Consider the following 12,626-nt stretch of genomic DNA (forward strand, 5'->3'; position numbering starts at 1 on the left):
AATTGCACACGTCCCCTTGCAGTTAGGACCGTGCAGCAATCACCTAGAGACCCAGGGCATGCAAACATTTTATGTACGAAAGCCAGTTCAGTTTAGTTCAGATCAGTAACTGCAAAGAACTGCTTCCGTTACCTCCGTGTCTAAAAGACTTTGTCAGTCACTGAATGCTACCCCAAAACGGATCAATCAGTACTCCAAAACTGTCTCTTTGAAAACCGGGCTGATAGTCGGCATATTATGCTCCTCTGGTAACAAAAGCACAGTCTGTCAATAAAATGTGGGCGTGGCCGTATGCGTTTCATGGGGCTCCTCCCCACTTTGTCAGAGGTGAGCACTTTTATGCAAGGACTTCAGTCGCGCTAACCTGGTGCGCACAAATTAATGCAGTCACATTTATTGTCAATCTGTATTATGAGTGCAAGCTAGTGTAGGTGCAATATTGCTACCACACCACTTGTTATCTAGCCCTTTGTGTGAAAGTTACATTGCTATTTACTGAACTAGATAAATATTCTTCAGAATTTAAATGCTTCAGTTTATTTTCAAGTTTAATGGGACAAGGTAGAGAAAAAACATGATATATTTTTGTTTAAAATCAATGACTCGTAGACTAGTAAATGTCAGATCACTCTGAGTGGAGCGACCTCTGAAAACCTTAAATCAATCATTTTACAGACTTTTAATATGTTCAAAAAAAGATTGTTGGAAAAGTCAGTCACTTAATATACCACTATCCACTTAGTAAAGTTGTATTCCTATTCATCCTTTTGCTGAAAATTGATTCTGTTGCAGATGAAACTTATTGGCTTTTTTTTAATTTTTTTTACAAAAGTGGTCATTAAAATCCATGAAGTGGGCATTTTTCTTTTTATTATAGAAACAAGGGTATACATAACAATATCAGGTACATTAGGATAATAAATCAGAGTAGTTGAATCAACATATACAAACGGTTGTAAAATTAGAAGAGCTAACAATATGCATGAAACAGAGACAGTATATAGGTTATGCAATCACTTAGTATAAATCCTGTGGGAGGTTTTGCTTAAAGGGACATGAAACCCAAAAAATGTATTTCATGATTCAGATAGAGAATACATTTTTAAACAACTTTCTAATTTACTTCTATTATCTAATCTGTTTCATTCTCTTGGTATCATTTGTTGAAGGAGCAGCATCGCACTAATGGTTTCTAACTGAACACATGGGTGAGCCAATCACAATCGATAAATATATGCAGCCACCAATCAGCAGCTAAAACCTAGGTTTGCTGCTGCTCTTGAGCTTGCCTAGATAAACTTTTCAGCAAAGGATAACAAGAGAAGGAAGCAAATTAAATAATAGAAGTAAACTGGAAAGTTGTTTAAAATTGTATTCTCTATCTGAATCATGAAAAAAAAAGTGGGTTTTATGTCCCTTTAACCAAGTACCATTTTTATTGAACTACAAGCTCAGCCAGTGTTTTGATGTATATATGTGTATATGTATTTAAAAAAAAAAACTGAGGTCATTATAAACTTAAAGGGACATAGGAACTAGCTGAAAAGATCTGTAAACCAACTACAGCAGGCAAACATGTTCAGCCACTAATCAGCAGCTGGTTCCCAGCTCCTGAACATATCTAGATATTATTTTCAACAAAGGATGTCAAGAGAAAAAAGCAAAATAGATAAAATAAGTAAATTGGAAAGTTGTTTAAAATTGTATTCTGTATCTAAATTGTGAAAGAAAATTATTGGGTTTCATGTCCCTTTAAGTTTTTAGTTCAAAGAGATGCGCTACAAATGATACTGATTTAATTATACTGTGTACAAGTTAAACTTGAGGAAGCAATATACAGGAATACAGTTCTTGTTGGTTACTAAAAATAGTTTCTTAATATTGCAGCAAGTATAATAATTGGGTAACTCACTAACTATGTCTCAGGAACAAGTATGTAAAATATGCATGTAGCATTGAGGTATATGTCAGGATGTTTCCACTATACATTGACTTCAAGGGGTCCATCCGATAAAAATCGTCGCCCGCAAAAGCCGGCGACGCCAATATTTACGCTGATTTGGTATCACATATACGGCGTAACCTAGAAGTTACGCGCGTATATTTCTGCCGTCGCCCGTAGTTTTTTGGGCCATAGGCAGGTATACCAAACCAGCGCAGTTTGGTATCCAATATGCAGCATAAGGACTTACGTGGCGAAAATGGAGAAAACTTACTCCATTTTCACCTCGCCACAAAAAGCAGCCGTAAGAAGCCTTACCCTGACTATTGGAGCCCCGTAACTCCCTAAACTAACTAGAAAATAAACCTAACACCTAACGCGTGCGCAATGTCTATCTCCCTGTCAACCGCGAACTTCTAAAATAAACCTAACACCTAACGCATGCGCAATGTCTATCTCCCTGTCAACCGCGATCTTCTAAAATAAACCTAACACCTAACGCATGCGCAATGTCTATCTACCTGTCAACCGCGATCCCCCCCCCCCCCCGAAATCCCTAATAAAGTTATTAACCCCTAAACCGCCGCTCCCGGACCCCGCCGCCATCTACATAAACTAACCCCCTACTGTGAGCCCCTAAAACCGCCGCCATCTACCTTATCTATCCCCTAATTAGAACCCCTTACACCGCTGTCATCTACCTTATCTATCCCCTAATCTGACCCCTTACACCGCCGCCACCTATATAAAAATTATTAACCCCTAATCTAATCCCCCTATACCGCCGCCAGCTATATTAATATTATTAACCCCTAATGTAAGCCCCTTACACCGCCGCCATCTCTATTAAAATGATTAACCCCTAATTTAATCTACCTACCCCACCGCCAGCTATATTATCTATATTAACCCTAAGTATATTATAGTTAATATAGGTATTACATTATATATATTAACTATATTAACCCTAATTATATTAGGGTTAATATAGTTAATATAGTTACTATAGTATTTATATTAACTATATTAACTCTATCTAACCCTAACACCCCTAACTAAATTTATATTAAATTAATCTAATTCATTTATAAACTAAAATATTCCTATTTAAATCTAAATACTTACCTATAAAATAAACCCTAAGATATCTACAATATAATTAATAATTACATTGTAGCTATGTTAGGGTTAATATTTATTTTACAGGTAAATTGTTAATTATTTTAACTAGGTATAATAGCTATTAAATAGTTATTAACTATTTAATATCTACCTAGTTAAAATAATTACCCAATTACCTGTAAAATAAATCCTAACCTAAGTTACAAATACACCTACACTATCAATAAATTAAATAAACTACAAACATCTATCTAAAAATACAATTAAATTAACTAAACTAAATTACAAAAAAAAACAAACACTAAATTACAAAAAATAAAAAAAAGATTACAAGATTTTTAAGCTAATTACACCTATTCTAAGCCCCCTAATAAAATAATAAACCCCCAAAATAAAAAAAATTCCCTGCCCTATTCTAAATTAAAAGAATTTCAAAGCTCTTTACCTTACCAGCCATTAAAAGGGCCTTTTGTGGGGCATGCCCCAAAGAATTCAGCTCTTTTGCATACAAATACAATTACCCCCCCCCCCATTACAACCCACCACCCACATACCCCTATTCTAAAACCACCCAAACCCCCCTTAAAAAAGCCTAACACTACCCCCCTGAAGATCTCCCTACCTTGTCTTCACCACACCGGGCCGAACTCCTGATCCGATCCGGGCGATGTCTTCCTCCAAGCGGCAAAGAAGAATTCTTCCTCCGGCGATGTCTTCCTCCAAGCGGCAAAGAAGAATTCTTCCTCCGGCGACATCTTCCTCCAAGCGGCAGCAAAGTCTTCATTCTACTGGCGGCATCTTCAATCTTCTTTCTTCGCTCCGCCGCCGCAGAGCATCCATCCCGGACGACTACTGAACGACGAATGAGGTACCTTTAAATGACGTCATCCAAGATGGCGTCCGCCGAATTCCGATTGGCTGATAGGATTCTATCAGCCAATCGGAATTAAGTTAGAAAAATCTGATTGGCTGATTGAATCAGCCAATCAGATTCAAGTTCAATCCGATTGGCTGATCCAATCAGCCAATCAGATTGAGCTCGCATTCTATTGGCTGAAGCAGATTGAAGATGCCACCGGAAGAATGAAGACTTTGCTGCCGCTTGGAGGAAGACGTCGCCGGAGGAAGAATTCTTCTTTGCCGCTTGGAAGAAGACATCGCCGGAGGAAGAATTCTTCTTTGCCGCTTGGAGGAAGACACCGCCCGGATCGGATCAGGAGTTCGGCCCGGTGTGGTGAAGACAAGGTAGGGAGATCTTCAGGGGGGTAGTGTTAGGCTTTTTTAAGGGGGGTTTGGGTGGTTTTAGAATAGGGGTATGTGGGTGGTGGGTTGTAATGGGGGGGGGTATTGTATTTGTATGCAAAAGAGCTGAATTCTTTGGGGCATGCCCCACAAAAGGCCCTTTTAAGGGCTGGTAAGGTAAAGAGCTTTGAAATTCTTTTAATTTAGAATAGGGCAGGGAATTTTTTTTATTTTGGGGGTTTATTATTTTATTAGGGGGCTTAGAATAGGTGTAATTAGCTTAAAAATCTTGTAATCTTTTTTTTATTTTTTTGTAATTTAGTGTTTGTTTTTTTTTGTAATTTAGTTTAGTTAATTTAATTGTATTTTTAGATAGATGTTTGTAGTTTATTTAATTTATTGATAGTGTAGGTGTATTTGTAACTTAGGTTAGGATTTATTTTACAGGTAATTGGGTAATTATTTTAACTAGGTAGATATTAAATAGTTAATAACTATTTAATAGCTATTATACCTAGTTAAAATAATTAACAATTTACCTGTAAAATAAATATTAACCCTAACATAGCTACAATGTAATTATTAATTATATTGTAGCTATCTTAGGGTTTATTTTATAGGTAAGTATTTAGATTTAAATAGGAATATTTTAGTTTATAAATGAATTAGATTAATTTAATATAAATTTAGTTAGGGGTGTTAGGGTTAGATAGAGTTAATATAGTTAATATAAATACTATAGTAACTATATTAACTATATTAACCCTAATATAATTAGGGTTAATATAGTTAATATATATAATGTAATACCTATATTAACTATAATATACTTAGGGTTAATATAGATAATATAGCTGGCGGTGGGGTAGGTAGATTAAATTAGGGGTTAATCATTTTAATAGAGATGGCGGCGGTGTAAGGGGCTTACATTAGGGGTTAATAATTTTAATAAAGATGGCGGCGGTGTTAGGGGCTCACTTTAGGGGGTTATAGATATAATATAGCTGGCGGCGGGGTACGGGAGCGACGGTTTAGGGGTTAATAACTTTATTAGGTTGCGGCGGGGTACGGGAGCGGCGGTTTAGGGGTTAATAGCTTTTTTATTGTTAGGATAGTGAGGGGGGATAGCGGATAGAGGGTTAGACGTGTCGGGCTATGTTAGGGAGGCGTGTTAGACGTGTCGGGCTATGTTTAGGAGGCGTGTTAGACAGTGCGGATTTAGACTTTAGTCAGGTTTTATAGGCGCCGGCAGTTTCTAACGTGGCGCAAGTCACTGGCGACTCCAAAAATCTGTACTTACGCAGATTTCTGGACATCGCTGGTTTGTGAGACTTGCGCCACTTTAGCAAGTGACGGCGCCGCATATTGGATGGCTCGAGTTGCGAGCTGAAACTGCGGGCGACGTGGGTTCCCTCGCTTGCGCCGCAAAATGCGATCTATATCGGATCGCGCCCCAAGCCTGAGACTAATGCATGTGTTAATGTTCATAATCCAACTAATGTCAGATACAATGTAGCTCTTGGTGAATTTTCATCCCATGTTGCTAATTACAGTACTCAAGTACATCACCCACTATACTGGGAAAATCTGTTAATTATATCCAGGATCTAGGATAGGTAAGTATTCTCTTTGCAGAGGGAGCTAATATAAGCAGAGGAAGACTGGTCTTTTCATGGTGCTGTGTATAGCGCCGAAGCATTACGCCAAGCCCCCATCCGCTCCTACCCCAGCGATCGGGCCTGCATAGTGACAGGCATCGCCGGGGCTTCACGTTATGCGTGGTGACGTCACACGCAATAACGTGATGACGTCACTGTGCAACTTTATTTATACTTAACAATGTTAAGTATTGGAGCAGGGGACATGCTGCTTAGAAGTCTGTATCTCAGGCATCTAAGCAGCTACAGACCCCCAAGACCCACCATTGGAAAGGTAATCGCCTAACCTTTCCAACAGTGTAATTTGTAAATAAAAAAATAAAAGTGCTTAGCACTCAAAGGGTTAATATGATCACAATGACCATAATTGTAGGAAAGCTTATTTGCTAATGAAATCTTTAATGGGACATGATGCTCAAACATTTTCTCTCTTTCACATGAAAAAGAATGTTTCAAATTGGCTAGTGCTTTGGTTTATGAACAATGAAAGGTTTTGTGGTAAATAAACAAATTTTCCTATGAGAGTTATCTTTGTCAACCTGTGAGCAGTAGAATTCCAAGATTCAGTTGTACATAATTATGCACTTTTTAGTTTCGCCTTTAAATTTAACAGCTTTCATTTACCATTTTTTTTTTTTTTTTAAATATAATTTTATTGAGGTTTTTCGAACATACAACAATAAACATTAAACATGGGTTCAAAAAGATTAACAATAGTACACCATTAGTTGCTTTACCATTATGCACATGGTTTAAATAAGAAGGTACATTATACAAAGCTATGTAAATATATGAAGTGTATATAAACCACCATTGAACCATAAAAATGAAACCTCTCTTTTCTTCCCCCCTCCCCCTCACAAAAGAGTGCACTGCCACAACTGCAAAGGGCCACTCATGGGCCTATGGAGGCTATATAATGTAAGGGAGGGCAGTAATGCTAAATATGGTCGCTCTTGGACCTTGAGAGAAAGGGGGGGGGGGAGAAACGTGTCTGAGCTTTGGACTATGTATTAACATTAACAGCAAATGCCCGATTAGGAAAAGATATCTCGTGGGCACATCATGAGGCACACAGGGGAAAAATAAAAAGACAAACAGACACTGAGCAATCTCACCTTACAAAAATTTAGGATTATAGGAAGCATACATGAATAAATTATGCGCACACTGGGGTAGTCAAATCTTGCCCCCCAGGTACGGGCCTTATACCCAGACGGCAAGTGCAAGGTAAAAATTAGAAGCTGAGAAGGACCCCAAATGATTATCTGTTGTTCCCCTCCAAGCAATATACTAGCCCTCTTTACGAAAAGGCCTATGAATGGGCTTGTTTTATTCTTTATATTTGGAGGCTAATAAAGTAGAGAGACTTTTAAACAATTTCTACTTGTAGAGGGTCTCATCATTTAGGTGAGATATGTACTGTAGTAAGCAGGACTGTTAATAACGATATGTCTAAACCTCCATCCCACCCCACAAAGTGCCAAACAACACAAAACATATTAAATAACGATTAGAATAAAAAGTCTGTAATGTTAAGAGCTGCAACATTGAAAACTAACTCACAATAAGCTCATACTGTAGGAATAGCAGTGTAAGTGAAAATAAAAAAAAAGGAAATGTTAATGGGAGCAAAAACTTTTAAACATAACCGTGAACACCTCCAACCACAGCGACCAGCGTGATAGTGATAAGTCTCCTAGGCAGCCGCATGGCTCTGCCTGAATGCAAATGTCAATTAGCCTATGCCGAAACAATTCCGTCTACTTTCAAAATCTGGACACAGTCCCACAGTCACCAGACTCTGGAAGGCCGCAAGGCCCAATACAATGCCCCTAGATAGAAGTAAGAACCCCGTTGACCTCAGGAGTCCATCACATGTTAAGTCACTTACTAGTTGCCCATGTTTTTTAACTCCTGTCCCATGGCTCAAGAATAAATCATCGTAAGATGCTTTAGGGACACGGAGCTGAGGAATCGTCGCCACATTATTTCTGCTTTCTTGTGCAGCCGGGTGTACACTGGCCTCCCGGTATTGAGCGCTGCTTGGGATCATCTGTTGCGCACTTTGTTTGTCTGAAGTAGATGCGGCGTCTTGTACCAGGGGCTTGTCAGGATTCTGTGTTTGCAGATTTTTACTCTCCGTGAGTCTCTGTTGCTCCTGTTGCCACCCGGTCAGCACGGCTTCTAAGTCTCTCTGTAATTCACTGAAATGTTGAAGCAGTGAAGACCGGACCTTCAGTGCCCAGTTGTCGATTGCCTCCATTACCTTTGGTCCGCTCTGTGCCATTTACACACTATTTGTTGCACCGACCAAGTCCCTAGTCAGGTCATCCAGAGAAGTGGGGCTTATTGCTGTATATAGTGACGTTAGGCTTGTTATAATTCCTAATAGATCAGGAGAGATGGCGTAGATCTCTGTATAGGCCGTAGTTCAAGTTTCCCAATTAGGTCGTCATATTAAGATGCTTCATGCAGTATTGGTATCAAAAGACACAGGAGTCTCTATATATGGCTTTTAATGACAAAGTAGCTCTCGATGTCGCTGATAGCTGAAGATATCCAACAGATTAATTAATTAAAGTGAGGAGCTCCCATATTTTCCTCCTTACACGGTTGCTGGTCAGACACGCCCCCCCCCCCCCCATTTACCAAGATAAAAATACAAAGTAACATTCATAAACAAAGTCACATAGATGTGTGGACATTCAAAACACAGCCTCTACAAGCAAATATATATACTTTTGTCATAGAACAAAAAGTCAATAGGATATGTGACTCCTGATAAAATTACAAAGAAAAACATAAAAAACAATTGAACCCTGTAGTTTTCTCAAATTAAAAGGATACTATTACATCATATTTTCTTTTATATAAGTAACCCCAAAGAATAATATAAGAATGGTACAAAATAAATAAATTCTCCTAGTGGCAGGCAGTGGTCACTCTAGGACCGCCTACTAAACAATTGGAAAATAAAAGGGGTAATGGGGGGGGGGGTGCGAAACATACAAAGGTGCCACTCATAGACCCATATAGTATTAAGTAAATACATAAACTATGAGAGACCGTCTTTATGACTTTGTGGATGTAAAACATAGAAAAGGGAAAGTAATGTCTTACACCCTGTTTTTTGATCAACTATAATAGAGTGGACTATTAAGGTAACGTTGTGACAGGTCTCCCAACACACTTATTAACCTAGCATCTAGGCACCTACAAAACTCTCTTAGACTACTATATACAAGTTAAAATAAGTAAGTATAATCATAAGTTAAATCTCTGCATTACAAATGAGAAGAGTATTGCAAGCTATTGAGCACTTAGCAAAAATATTAGTCTAGCTTGAGATGGGCTCTAGAAGCTGCAATCTGCAAGCTGCAATCTGTAACCAGTAGTTTAATGTATTCTTGCCCACTGACACTTAATATGCTAATGAAAACTGCCTTTATTTGGTTATAATATCAACTGATAGAGAGGACTGTTAAAATAACTTCTGCACATCTTAGAGGATATTACAATTATTCAAGCTTATGCACAAAGGATCTGCTTTATTTGTTTGGGTGACTGTCAAGGTATGTTGTACATGTACCTCTTAAACTATATGGAACTTTCCATGAAAAAAACTGGCAAGTGGAAATAGTCTCTGCAGTCATAACTAATTACTTACATCAGACGTATGAACCAGACTAACAGGGGTCATACATACTAGTACAATTGATGGAAGAATAACTAAAGCTCAGTGTAGTATACAAATCAAATCATTGCTATACAGCATACGTGAGTCCACAAAATTGCAGTATATGTAAAGACATGTAGGGCTTTAAGAAGGGTGTGTATTACAGGAATTTAAGCACATTGTAACTTTTGATTAATATCAAACTAACAGGCCTTTATTGACAGGCAAAGTATAATACTCCTGAACCGCACAATGTACAGTATATGCCATAATTTTAACCAATGCCCAATCTAAGTGACTTCCCTGGGCATGAAACAAATATATATGTCCCACATGTGGCCCCATGGGACCCCATACTCCACCCAACATGAGCCACACAGAGCACCAGATTAATTCCAGCAGATCCAGTCACTAAAGGTAAACTTGTGGGCCGAATCCCCATCACAACCAGTTTCTTTTGCGGTGGTAGAGATTGCAGAACAGCCACATGGCGAGTGTATCCGCTGTCAGGATTGCTACCTCTATCGGCTACTGGATCTTTTGCTAGGGTAAAGAACATTGATCTCTTGTCATGATCAAATTGACAGATCTGCATTGAAGCACTTAAAACAACCACCATGGCATCTCCAGCATGGATAGTCTTCCGGTTAAGGTGAGTAGCCTCTCTAATCTCAGGAAGATCTGGTAAAGCTGCCATAGAGAGTTGGGTACATTGTCTCCATAAAACTCTGGTAGCTGTTTGCGTTTGTCTACTGGTTGTTATATCGCTTTCAGGTTGGATAATTATATCTTCAATGTCAATCTCCAGTGCTTGCAGCAGTTGCCGTTTAAATTTCTTTGTGTTCATCTAAGATCCGAGATATTGCAGACAGCAGATCACAGTAAGCAGGTGCCATTTTGAGTGTTGAAGGTAATAGCTAACAAACAAGTATATGTTATTATGAAGAAATAGCATTAAGTTATGCAGCACTTTTCACTGCTTATAACCCAGTATCTTCTAAATCCTGGGGGGGGGGGGGGGGCATTGTGCGGCAGCCCAAGCAGCCTGGGTGAGCAGATTCACAGCACAGGTTTCCCTGTCTTGCGGTCGGCCTCCACGCTGCTTAACTGAGGAACATAGGAAAGTCTATCTTTGCAGTATGTACCCACAAACTTTCCTGGGGTTTCTCAGGGCACTTCACCTATGTACAGAGCATTTTATTATTACACATATGCTTATGTGAATCTATGGGGTAGATTTATGAATAGGCGAGCGGACATGATTCGCTGTAGCGAATCATGTCCGCTCGATCTCGCTAAATGCCAACAGCATATGCTGTTGGCATTTAACAGTGCACAAGGATTTCTGGTGAAATGCTTGTGCAATGCCGCCCCTGCTCACTGGCAGCCAATCGGCCGCTAACAGGGTCCATCAATCATCCCTATCGGATCGGGATGATTTCAGTCCACAACCTAAAAGGTGGCGGAGAAGTTAAGGAGCAGCGGTCTGGACCTGAAACGATGTGGCTCCGAAGCAGCATCCACTGCTTAAGAAATGGAGCCCTATGTGTTTAACCCAAACATATATATGAAATACAAACCAACTTTCAGCTGTCACTAAGGAAATATTTATTGTTACTGAGACAATATGCACAAGAGTCTTCAAAAGTATTTACACATTAATGTATACCAGCTCCTATACATATTAAAATGTAGGTATTTACATACCTTATGGTATTGTCAGGTGCACATAAAATTATCCCATGATGGTCTCTTTCAGCACCACTAATCAAACAAAGTCGTTTCAGCTACAGTAGCTCTTCTGTGTGATTGGACCAGACGGGCTAGCCTTCACTCCCTACGTGCATCAATGAGCCTTGATTACCCATGACCCTGATGCCATTTCACCGGTTTTCCTTCTTTGAACCACTTTTGGTAGGTACTAACCACTGCATACCGGGAAAACCCCACAAGACTTGTCATTTTGCAGATGCTCTGACCCAGTCGTCTAGCCATCACTATTTGACCCATGTCAAAGTTACTCAGGTCTTTTTGCTTTCTCATTTTTTCTGCTTCCATTACATGAAATTTAAGAACTGGCTGTTCATTTGTTGCCTAATATATTCCACACCTTGACAGGTGCCATTGTGACGATATAATCAATGTTATTCACTTCACCTGTCATTGTTTTTAATGTTGTGGCTAATCAGTGTAATTCCCCTCTATAATTAGAGCTAGAAGTCATATAGTACAAAGAACAAATCTTAGACTGTACTGTTGCATTGTGTATAGCATGTAAACAACTTTACTTATGTATATTTTGTATATTTCATTGGTGAACTGTGATATGTAGTAAGAGCTAGATTACAAGTGGAGCACAGCTGATAGGGCAGAGAATAAAGCACAATGTGGTATTACAATTGGAATAGGGATACCTGTTCACACAACAATCTATAGGTAGTATGTGTGTGAATTAAGTATATATAAGGCGCCACAGATAATACATAATACAAACAGTGACGCAATACTAAACAGCAGTGGTAAATCAAAGCATATAACAGAGCATTAACAACAGAACAAATGAAGACAATGAAATATATCAGCAGAATATGAATACCAATAATGTCCTGATATATGTATGTATCTATGTATAAACGTATATGCACACACACAGCCAAGTTGTGCTCACAAATCCTTCAAGAAAAGCAGAAAGTGGAAAGCCTCAGGGGGAGTCAGGGCAGCTCTTCTGTAATGTTAGAAAAAATAGAAGGAACAACACTAACAAACAAAGTGTGTTTAGAAAAAAAGAGAGGTGCGCCTATTCAATGCTATTCCTAAGGTGGAGATTCTAATTGTGATATTTTCTGTTTTTTGTGAAAAATATATATAAAAAACAATAATACAACTATAAAATTATATATATATATATATAAGTGGTCAATAATAACTGATCATTAATAATAACAAATAGATTCCTTGGTATTAATATACAACAAAAATGTCC

This window comes from Bombina bombina, chromosome 8 (assembly GCF_027579735.1).
Source record: "Bombina bombina isolate aBomBom1 chromosome 8, aBomBom1.pri, whole genome shotgun sequence".
Taxonomy (NCBI): domain Eukaryota; kingdom Metazoa; phylum Chordata; class Amphibia; order Anura; family Bombinatoridae; genus Bombina; species Bombina bombina.